Raw genomic sequence first — 12854 nt, forward strand, 5'->3', positions numbered from 1 at the left:
ACTGCACTTTCAACAATATTGCGCATTTAACCTTTTAATTTGTCAGTCTTAACACATTTAGTCCAATCACAAACAACATCACAATTCACATCATACAATTCCTGTGATTTGCACTTGCAAGTTAACAAAGATTTTACTCGCCAATTTCCTTATATTGATAGTGTTTGATTAGCTAAAGAGTTTAAACAGGTAATTTGACTTTGTTATTAGTGGCAGTTAATTTGACGTGGAAATTCACGTCAAAGTTAAAATTTAATACTCCATTCATTTTTTTTCTACTAGTCCACTATTGATATTGCACTCCTCTTGTATAATTATTAATTAAGAGTTTATTTTATTATTATTGGAAATATAAAGTTATGTATTTAATGATAAGGGCATAGAAGAAAATAATAAGTTTTCTTGATTTGCTAAAATGAACAAGTGAAATAGAAAATTTAGTTTTAGTATAAGGGATTACTAAAGGGGCATGGAGGGTAATTAAACAAATTTGAATGTTTTATAGAATGGTACTCTTACTAAAAAAAATTTTGGTAATTAATTTTTTTTATTAATCACCAAAATGATTACATATAAGTTCCATAGTAGACTACATCACAATCTACTATATGTTAGTACTCACAAACGACTAAAACATATACTACCAGAATTAACTAACTCTAAGCTGCTGAATCCAATCTTTGATTCTGGCTGGTGCTCGAACACTACACACATAAGCAATTTTTCTCACCAGTTGACTTGAATTCTTTGACCTGCCTTCAAATCTGCGTTGATTCCTTTTTATCCATATTGCACACACTCATTTTGTGTATGACATCTTGAACACTTGAGCTCTTTTTGTTCTGCCTTTTGCTCTTTCAATGATCCAGTTCTCCATCTGCTCCCATTGTGCTGTTTTGAAATGCTGAACCTTCACCCATTTTAGTACCCCTCCCCAAATTTCCATAGAATAAGGACATTCCATGAATAAATGGTTCCTTGTTTCATTGTGCATATAGCACAGTTTACATACACAATCCACATTTATGCCCCAAGCAGCAATTCTGTTAACTGTTAGTAATTTCCTTTGCATCTGCAGCCACATTGTGAACTAGGCTTTGGTCGAGCATCATTCCAAAACCTTAGTGTCTTCCATGATATCCTCTCATTGTTGCCAATTAGTTGAAGGTAAATCTGCTTGATTAAGTTGTTTTTGTTGATGTAGTGAACTACTGTCACAGATCTTCCTGCTTCAAAGATTCTCATCACCATCCATCCTGCATGCATAGGTATGACCATTTGATCAAACTGTTGGTTCTTAATATAATAAGAGTGTACCCATCTGATCCACAGTCTGTCCACCTTATGTTCAATGTCCCAGTTAGCTTTAATTATTGATGTCTTATTCCATAGTCTCATTTTTATCAATCATAATCCACCAATTGATTTTGGAGTGCACACTTTCTCCCATACTAACAGAGCTTTTCTCGTAATTGTATTGGTACCAAACCATAGATAGTTTCGACAGTAAGCCTCAATTGCATTTAATACTTTTGAGGAAATAGCAAATATTTGTGACCAATATGCCTGAATACCAAACAATATTGTTTGAATTAGCTGGGCCCTTCCTGCGTATGAGAGCTTCTTGGCAGTCCAAGCAGTAATTCTAGATACCATCTTGTTGATCAAAGGTTGCCACTGTATTAAGGATATCTTCTTTGTAGCTAAAGGTATCCCTAAATATCTGAATGGTAGGTCACCTTTAGTGAATTCTAGCAATTGCAGTATTTTATTCTGAACCTCTTTGGTAACCCCTCCAAAATAAATGGAGCTTTTATCTTTATTGTCTTGAAGACCTGAGGCATCAGAGAACTCCATGAAACATCTTCTAATAGTATCCACATATTCAATATCACCTCTTGAAAATAGCAAAAGATCATGTGCGAAGGACAAATGAGTTATTGATAGCGTAGAGCACTTTGGGTAATATTTGAATCCTTTACTTCCTTTCACTTCATTAAGCATCCTACTCAAATATTCCATGGCTATTGCAAATAGGAAAGGAGAAATTGGATCTCCTTGCCTAAGTCCTTTAGCTGCATTGAAAGGAACTGTTGGCTCACTATTGACCAAGATTGAATAATTCACAGTTGACACACATTCTAGTACCCATGAAATGAACTGTCTAGGAAATCCCATCTCATCTAACATCTGCTCCAGGTATACCCATTCCATAGAATCATATGCCTTTTGAAGATCTATTTTAATCATGCATCTAGGAGACATATATTTTCTTATATATGACTTCACCGGTTCATGTGCAAGGAAGATATTATCTGAGATCTTCCTTCCAAGAATGAATCCAGTTTGAGCTTCACATATCACTGTTGTAATTACTTTCTGAATTCTTGCTGCTAGGACTTTGGAAATGATTTTATACAACACTGAACAACAAGCAATGGGTCTATACTCCTTCACACTTGTAGGGTGCTCATTCTTAGGTATTAGAGTCACAAATGTACAATTGATAGATCTATTGTGACGACCCAAAGAGTCATCACCGATTTTCTCCCTTTTTCCGTGCTTCCGAGACCTTGAAAACCTTACCTTTAGTTGCCTCGATTTGCGTGCACAATCCGGGCGCGTAGCCAGAAAAACTTATGTGTTAAATTATGTGAAATTTGATAAATTGTGGCTTTAAAATGGTTAAAGTTGACTTTGGTCAATATTTTAAGTAAACAGACCCGAACCCGTGATTTGACGGTCCCTGAGGGTCCGTAGAAAAATACGGGACTCGGGCGTATGCCCGGAATCGAAATTCGAGGTCCCGAGCCGAGAAATGAATTTTTAAAAGAAATTATTTTCTGAAATTTAATATGAAAATTTGAAATAAAAATGAATTAGAAAGCATTGGTATCGGACCTGTATTTTGGTTTTGGTGCCCGGTACAGGTCTTATATGTGGTTTAAGCACTTTCTATGAAATTTGGTTGAAATCGGACGTCGTTTGACATGATTCGGGCTTGAATTCCTAAATTTGAAACTTGATGAAGTTTGAGAAAAACTCTTGATTTTGAGGTTTGATTCATTGTTTTTGAAGTTATTTAGGCGATTTGATCGCACGGATAAGTTCGTTTGATGTTGTTGAGTTAGTGCATGTGTTTGGTTAGGAGCCCCGAGGGCTCGGGTGTGTTTTGGATGTGTTTCAGAATGGTTTTAGACTTAGAAAAATTGTAGAACTGCTGTCTGTTGGTGTCCAGTCTTTTGTGCTATGCGATCGCATAGCTATGTCCGCGATCGCATAGTGTAAATTTTTAGGGTTTTAGTTTGTTCTATGCGATCGCATAGTTCCTCCCGCGATCGCATAGTGTTAGCCTGAGAGGTCCTATATTTTGCTCTACGTGATCGCATTATTTCCTCTGCGATCGCAGTGTGTTAGCCAGCCTTCACTATTTCCTTTATGCATCGCATAGTGTCATTCGCGATCGCAGAGCCCTGTCCCATTTACTCTATGCGATCGCACTCCTTTGTCCGCGATCGCATAGGCCAAATTCGCCCAGTTAAATTTTAAAATCCAGAACAGTAGCCTTACGGGATTCTTACAAAATTTCACAAACTCTTTCTTCTCCAAAGTTCTAGGGCGATCTTTGAAGCATTCTTTCACCATAAACTCTTGGGTTAGTAATCTTTAACTTATTCTCTTCCATTTTCATCAATGCCTATTGAATTTCTTGGCCTAAAACATGTAATTTAGAGTAGAAATTTGGGGTTTTGGGTAGAGTTAGGTTTTTGGAAATTTTGAGTGATTCAACCTCAATTTGGGGTCGGATCTTAAAATAAATTATATATCTGAACTCTGGGGTTATGGGTAATCGGGTTTTGGTTCGAGCATCGTGTTTGAACTATGTGGGCCTGGGGTCGAATTTTGGTATTTTTGGAAGAATGCTAGGAACTTCATATCTAAGCTATGGGATTTTGTTATCGAGTCTTTATTAATATTATTGAATTAATTATGCCTAGATATCGTTGTTTCGGAGTCGGATTATAAAGGAAAGGCGGCATTTGAGGGTTGATTGCTATTCTTTGGACCGAGGTAAGTGTTTGTTCTAACTTTGGCTTGAGGGAATAGGATTAGAGTGTTGTTTGCTATTTGCTAATTGTTGAGTACGGTGTATAGGCATGGTGACGAGTATCTATACACCGGAATCTAGCATGACCGTGAGTCTTATTTGTGTTTATTCGGATTTTGTGATACCTCTTCCTTGTTAAATTGATAAATTTCATATAATGTGAAGAGTTTGAGGAAGAATTATGATTTGTACATTCTTGGAGTATTGGCTCGAGTATATCATAAAGCGTGAAAGTATATGAAATGATTGAACCCCTTTGGAGCGTTGGCTCAGGTGGTAAAGTGAGATAATAGGAAAAAGTGAAAGAAAGAGAAAGAATTTTTGAATTGCTCCCTTGCCGGGATGCTGAGATTATTGATATTGTTCCCTTGCCGGGTTTTTAACTGCTTAATTGTGCTCTCTTGTCGGGAGTTAGCTGGTTATTTGTATTCCCTAGCCGGAATTTCTATCATTATTTGTCTACTCCCTTGCCCCTTATTTGTGATTGTTACTTGGGTGAGGAAGAGTGATAAAGCATGAAGGGTGATGCCGTGCATTGTTTGCTATTGTGAGGAAAGAGTGTAAAGCACGAAGCCGTGCCGCACGATGTACCATTCCGTGCCGATTTTATTGATTATATGGTGAGGAAAGAGAGTAAAAGCATAAAGGGTGATGCCGTGCATATTTCATTTATATGATTGCTTTGATGAGGACGAGAGCGTAAAGCACGAAGGGTGATGCCGTGTATTTGTTGCTTTCTGATTCTTTGTTGATATCCGAGTTATGTTGTTTCTTTCATTACTTGTTCTTATTTGATTTACTTCGAGGTTATAGCTTTCCTTACCCTATTTGCCTTGTGATTGTTGTTTGGGTGAGGAAGAGCGTAAAGCACGAAGGGTGATTCCGTGTATTGTTTTAGTGAGGACGAGAGTAAAAGCACGAAGGGTGATGCCATGCAAATTGTTGACTTTTGATTCTTGTTGACATTCTGGCTTTGTTACTTCTTTCTGTTATTGAGGATTTCTATTTGAAACTGTTAGCTTCCCATAGCATGCTCCCCCCTCTTAGCTGTTTAAATTCTTTATATTTCCTTTTATTGCATATATATGCACAGGTTGTTTTTGGTAGGTCCTGTCTAGCCTCATCACTACTTCGCCGGGGTTAGGCCAGGCACTTACCAGCACATGGGGTCGGTTGTGCTGATGCTACACTCTGTGCATCTTTTGCATAGATCCAGGAGCAGCTTTTGGACCTCAGCAGTAGGATTTGATCAGGAGCTGACTTCAGTCTAGAGACACCGAGGTAACCTTGCTGACGTCCGCAGGCCCAGAGTCTCTCTCTCTCTTTATTCAGTTTGTTATCTTTTGTACCGAAACAAACAATTTAAAATTTTCTTTCAGACGATTGTATTTAGTAAATCTTAGAAGTTCGTGAGCATTATAACACTGTAAACACCTAATTTCTGACAACATTTAATTTTTTATCACTTCTTTTATGTAAATATTTTAGGGGGTTTTAACCTACTATTATTTTAGCTTTATTACACTTTTTATTATAGGATAAAAATACAAAAAAAAATTAAAAGGTGAATTATCACTATTAATATTTTTTTTGTTTTTTGTTTTTTTTTAATATAAAAAAATCCGAAAATATTTATTCTATTTTTTTTTAAAATAATAATAATTTCAGGAATGATTTAAAAAATAAGAAAAAGGGAAGTATTGAATAAAAAAAATATAAAAGTAAAAATAGGTGGAATTCTTATTTTAAAAAAGTAAAAGCATGTAGAAAATTTTAAAAAATAAAAAGTTTTATGGAAATTTTAAAAAAATTAAAAAGGTAAAAGAAGGATGGAATTAAAAAATAAATATAAAGGTATATGAAAATTTAAAAAATTTAAAGTAATTGAAAGTAGCATTTTTAAAAGAAAAAGAAAAGATAGTGGTTTGTTTTTTTAAAGAAAAGTTAAATAAAGTGATATTCTCTTTTAAAAAAATAAAAAGTGGGATTTCAAATAAGATAAAAGTAATTAAAGTTGGAATTTTAAAAATAAAAGTAAATAAAGGTGGGATTTATTTTTCTAAAAAAATAAAAGCAATTTGTAAGTGGAATTTCTTTTAATTAAAAAATAATAAAATAATAAAAAAACAAATCTGAAAATTTCGGAAATTTTGCTATATATAGAAGAGAAAATTTAGGATAAGGGGGTTCTAAAAAAGAGGAAAAACTAGATAGAGAGAAGAAAAAAAAAGAGGGGGCGGAGAGTGTGGTATACACTCGATATACACTCTGGATACATTGGATATACAGAGACAAATTCATTTTGGAGAGAGTAAAAAAGATAGAACCAAATTTTCTAAAATATTGAGAGCAGAAGAACACCATAGAGAGTTCAAATCTAGAAAAAACAAAACAAAGAGAGATTTCCGGACTATTTTTCTTCTCCATTTTTAATAGTTTTCTCCGTGTTGCTGGGATTTCTGGATTGAGGTGTTGAAGCTACTGTGTTGGGCTTTCTACTGCTGTATTTTGCTGTGTTACTACTGTTGATGACTGCTCCTTCATCTTCTTGTATTTTCATTATCCAGGTACACAAACTGATACACTGGTTCATCTTGTAAGCTACTCGAAGCATGAATGCAAAAAATGAGAAAGATTTGAAGTTGTAGTTTAATGTAGTCTTTTCTTTCTTTTACTGTCTGTATGTAGAACATTCTATGCACTGCCCATGTAAACTCTTTAAACGTCTCACTTTCGAAACTTAACTATAATAACTCGAAAGTATGTAAATAAAGTAGGACCTTCTCTTTAGTTATTTTAGAGAAAACAAAAAATAGAAAATGTAGTCATTCTAAAGGCAAATTCGCCCCAAATTCGCCCCAGATTTTAGGAAGTTTGAAGTAGGGCAGCAGGTATTGAAGAAGATCCTCCCACATCAGGTCGAGGCAAAAGGCAAATTCGCCCCAAATTGGCAAGGGCCTTATATCGTGACCAGAGTATTGTCCAACGGTGCTTTGTGTTTGACAGATGTCGAGGGGAGATGTGCCGACATGGCTATCAATTCTGATGCAGTCAAGAGATATTATACGTAATTTCTTTTGATTATGGCAGTTTGGTTCGTTTGTTTGTACTTGGTACTTATTGGATAATGAAATGACGGAGGTAATTCTTTCTTCTATCCAAACACTTTTACCCTTGTTTTCCCCTTTTGAGCTTTAAGTTATTCTTTCATACCCCTCTTTTGGAATCACTAACGGAAAAGATATGAAAAGAGAAAGAAGAAGAAGAGAAAATTTTAAGAGACAAATGAAAAAAGAGAAAAAGAGAAGAAGAAAAAGAAAAGAAGAAGATAAAAACCACAAAACAGTGGGAACTACGTTTGACCTGATTCCTCGAAGAGGATACGTAGGCGCCTCACGGCTCGATCATAGTATGCATCATAGTGAATATAGGATGCATAATGTACATAGTGTGCATAATAGGCACAGTGTGCGTAACGCACATAGTGCAACATAAGTGTAAAAAATAAATTCCCCAAGCAAGAAAACTGGGGCAGAGGTTATGTTTTAAGTTCCAACAAAGGTTTGATTCCAAAAGTTGTAGCACATCACCCATCAAATTATTTTCATTTTTATAGCCTTTCTTTAACCCCACACCAAAACCAACATCAACGTCCAAAAGATCTCCCGATCAATGTTCAAGTGATGCCAAGTCCGACAAATAAGGTCGAGAATAATACACCGATCCCCAGCAAAGGAGAGGATCGTAAGACTGGGAATGAATTGATGGTCAAGGGAATCTCCAGAAAAGAGGGTCGTATCTACAACACCCCGATTCCCCGAAAGAAATAAAATGAGAGAGTCTTATCGGTGAAAACCTTCACAGGCACCGAGAGGCGATGTAAGATGAGGGACATGAAATGAGAGTCTTATTGGTGAAAAACTTCACAGGCACCATAAGGCGCCGGGAGATGAGAGAAAAGAGAGAGTCTCATTAGTGAAAACCCCTCGAAGGGCACTATGAGGCGACAAGACAAATCAACAAAAGCTACAACATTCGAAATGGACACTCCTTTATCATCCCCAGCAAATCAAACCATCGGGCAAATCGATTGATACAAATAGACTGGGTCGGGAATCGGTGGTGCACGTCATGATCACGGGGACCAGTCATGTCCTCCAGATAAGTTCTTTTGAGTTTCTTCTCCCACCAAAATATTGGTTCAGAAAGATTTTCTCCTTTTTCTATCTTTTATTTCTTTTCCTAAAATGTGTCTTGAAAGGATTTTTCAAAGCTTACTACCAGAAATCGGAGGGGAATTCATCCAATGCAGGATAATACAAACAGTCTTAAAGGCCGATCCCAGGCAATGCAGTGATCGTGCCCGACAATTTTGGAGGAAGTAAGCTCATAAAGGGAGTGGTTTCGGGAGTTAAAAACAGACTCCCACAGCATGTGCTTAAAGAGAAAGCAGAAAAGGGGATTAATTGAAAGCCAATCCCCCAGCAGGCTAGAGACCCCCAGCAGGCAACTCTGCCCATTAATCAATTATGGGGACATAGAGCAAGAAAAGGGGAAGAGAGAAAAATCGTTCGCCGGAAAGGCACCCTCTACCACCACGATTAAAACTGACTAAATCCTTTTGTCTGCTGCAGGAGAACAAAGGATTGATAATGGCAGCAAGACGCAACGCCAGGAAAACCACCAAAAACCGGGGCAGAAGATTTTCTGTCGATTGTCGAAAATTTTCTCGGAAGAACGGGGAAGCAATTTCAATACTTTTAAGTTCTAGGTCACCCACCAGTAAAATGCGGGAATACATTTAAGTTCTAGGTCGCCCACCAGTAAAATGCGGGAATACATTTAAGTTCTAGGTCGCCCACCAGTAAAATGCGGGAATACATTTAAGTTCTAGGTCGCCCACCAGTAAAATGCGGGAATACATTTAAGTTCTAGGTCGCCCACCAGTATAATGCGGGAATACATTTAAGTTCTAGGTCGCCCACCAGTATAATGCGGGAATACATTTAAGTTCTAGGTCGCCCACCAGTATAATGCGGGAATACATTTAAGTTCTAGGTCGTCCACCAGTAAAATGCGGGAATACATTTAAGTTCTAGGTCGCCCACCAGTATAATGCGGGAATACATTTAAGTTCTAGGTCGCCCACCAGTATAATGCGGGAATACATTTAAGTTCTAGGTCGCCCACCAGTATAATGCGGGAATACATTTTGTCTGTTCATTCCATATTCTAGGTCGCCCACCAGTAAAATGCGGGAATACATTTAAGTTCTAGGTCGCCCACCAGTATAATGCGGGAATACATTTAAGTTCTAGGTCGCCCACCAGTATAATGCGGGAATACATTTTGTCTGTTCATTCCATATTCTAGGTCGCCCACCAGTAAAATGCGGGAATACATTTAAGTTCTAGGTCGCCCACCAGTATAATGCGGGAATACATTTAAGTTCTAGGTCGCCCACCAGTATAATGCGGGAATACATTTTGTCTGTTCATTCCATATTCTAGGTCGCCCACCAGTAAAATGCGGGAATACATTTAAGTTCTAGGTCGCCCACCAGTATAATGCGGGAATACATTTAAGTTCTAGGTCGCCCACCAGTATAATGCGGGAATACATTTTGTCTGTTCATTCCATATTCTAGGTCGCCCACCAGTAAAATGCGGGAATACATTTAAGTTCTAGGTCGCCCACCAGTATAATGCGGGAATACATTTAAGTTCTAGGTCGCCCACCAGTATAACGCGGGAATACATTTTGTCTGTTCATTCCATATTCTAGGTCGCCCACAAGTATAAATGCATGCATGTCATTACCAATAGGAGACGCACTTCCTCAGTTTAGTTTCACCATAGGAAACGCACTTCCTAAGTTTAATCTTACCAATAGGAGACCCGCCTGTAGAACGGAGTTTGTTGTATGCCAAAGAAAAATAAAAATCAGGCGTCCACCTGGAGAATAAGGACAAAAGAGAAGAAGAAATCAGGCGTCCACCTGGAGAACAAGGACAAAGAAAAATATAAATCAGGCGTCCACCTGGAGAATAAGGACAAAATAAAAGAAGAAATCAGGCGTCCACCTGGAGAACAAGGACAAAGAAAAGAAGTAACCAGGCGTCCACCGGGAGAATAAGGACAAAGGAAGGAAGAAATCAGGCGTCCACATGGAGAACAAGGATAAAAGAAATAGAAATCAGGCACCCACCTGGAGAATAAGGGAATACAATTGAAGTATTGAAGTCAAAAGCCCGCTCATATGAGAAAGGAGCACACTTAGAATCAATAAAGCAGAGGAATACAACAGGAATCCCCAGCAGGAAGCAATAAAAATCCCCAGCATTCACAAAAGGCTGGTAAAAAAAAAAGACAACAAGAAAACAAGAGGGGAAAAGAACCCAAGGTACGGAAGTGGAGAACAGATGTGGTCCGCTCAAGAACTAGCACCTACAACTAGCAGTATCAAGGGTCAAATCTGAATTCTGTATGAAGCACCATTCAAGACTCAAGACCAAGTTTCAGAAGACTTACAGATAGGAATCCCTGTAACTAGTAGCTGATAGGATTAGTTAGTCTTTTTCAGTCTTCATTTTTTGTTGTAACGACAGGACCGCGGACCGGAACCTCAACGGAACGGCACCTCGATCGGCTCCTCACCTCGGTACACTCTACCATCTCTCTCATTTCCGAACTACACGGGGCCTGATTCCTGTATAACCAAGGATATGTAGGCAGCTCAGATACCAGGGCTCGGTCGCATTCCTTTCCTTTCCGTAGTGTAGTCCCCTCCAAATAATGGTTGGGTCAAAAAACACGTCTAGTCGTTCTTTGTCGGAAAACTCTTCGTGTTTCCAGTCAAAGAGGGGCAGCTGTAAGCACGTGATTTTTGACCCTCCCCGAAGATTTTCACATTTTTTAGCGTGAATATGTGAAATTGGGTCTAATATAGCCATTTTAACTATTTTACTTTATTTCGTTGCAAAAAGAAAAATCACAAAAATATATATATAAATTTTAGTTTATGTATTTCTCATAAACTTGAAAAATACAAAAAATGTACTTTATTTTGGTACTTTATATAAATTCGAAAATTACAAAAAAATATAATTCTATTAATGTTTTGTAGTCGTTTTAATTTTGGAAAAATACAAAAAAATATATATTACTTTATATTTTGTCTTTATTAAAAAACGAAAATTACAAAAAAATAGTTTTATTAATATTTTATAGTCATTTTAACTTTGAAAAATACAAAAAATATTACTTCATATTTTATCTTAATATTTAAAAAAACGAAAAATTACAAAAAATAGTTTTATTAATATTTTGTAGCTATTTTAAATCTTGAAAAAATATTTAAAAAGATATAGTTTTGTTTAAATACTAGTCTTATTTTTGGTAGTTATTTTGCTTACATAGGACTAGTTAAGCAACGTGTTCCTATTTCTCGGGTCCGGGCAAAAGAATAAAATTCGGGTTCAAACTACCCGGTTTTAGGCCTAATTTTCGGACCTAGCCCATAATAAACCGAGTCCCTGACACATGGGGAACCCCACCACGCGTGGGGGACATAAGTCTCGAACCCCACCACGCGTGGGGCTCATTTTTCTGGGGCAAACCCATTACAAAAACACGGATGAAACATTTGGAACAGGAGGATTTTTGAAAAATTGGAGGGCACTGTAGCCTCGTCTTCTTCCTTTGAAAGAACCAAACAAAAACCTACTGTCAAAGATGTCCGACCACCCAAAACCCCCGTCAAACTGATCCAAAACCCCGTCTCCTCCCAACTCCGTCATACCCGTCGCAACCCAAAACCAGTCGCGACGCCACTCCTCCACGTCCAAACGATCACCGGCTCCGACGACACCATCTTCCTCGTCGTCTCAAAAACCAATCCATCGAACCTCCATAGCCTCCTCCTTCCTCGACTTTACTGTCGCCACCACCGCAGCTGCTTCCGCCTCCAAAAACCACCCGTCAAACAACCAGCTGCATCGCCACCACCAAACGACCCATTCAGCCACGCCCCAGCTACCAGCCTCACCATCAACCACCAGCTTCCCCCCCTCGTCGTCACTGTTCCCCAGCACCACGACCAGCAGCAACAACCCACCAGCTCGTCGTCCGCCACCAGCTCCATCCGTCGACCTCGCCCAGACCACCACCAAACATACCACCAAACAGACCATCAAACAGGCCCGTCGACTCTACTGTCGACCACCTGCCCCGACGACCCACTGCTGCTGAGCTCGCAGTCCCGCCACCAGCTCCCTCCATCGTCACTGCCTATACGACTACTCCATCTCCTCCAAGCTCCATCACAATCGGAGGAACGAACGCAAAACCCTAACCAAACCCTACCCCAAACCACCTGCTTCACCCGTTCCAACCAACATCTCGAAAAATCCAACAGCAGCAACCGTTTCTTGGTCCGAGCTCCCTGCTTCCATCGAGGTCGTCGTTGTTCGTCGAGGTCCGTCTTGAGTTCCATCGGGGTCGTGTTTGTCGTTCCGAGGTTGCCAAGGATCAAAGGTTTGTTCTTCATCCTTGTTTCATTTTGTTCGTTTCACATGTTATGATTCAAGGCGAATGAGAGTATTTGATATTGATGAATGTCGACAATGCAATTTTTGTTGTTTTGTTAAAAAAATGTTTATTTTTATGGATAGTTACTGCATGTTTAAAGTGAATGTGAGAATGTATGAACGGTTTGCGAGTCATCTTGGTTGAATCGTTTTTTTTTT

Source organism: Nicotiana tabacum, chromosome 7 (assembly GCF_000715075.1).
Source record: "Nicotiana tabacum cultivar K326 chromosome 7, ASM71507v2, whole genome shotgun sequence".
NCBI lineage: Eukaryota > Viridiplantae > Streptophyta > Magnoliopsida > Solanales > Solanaceae > Nicotiana > Nicotiana tabacum.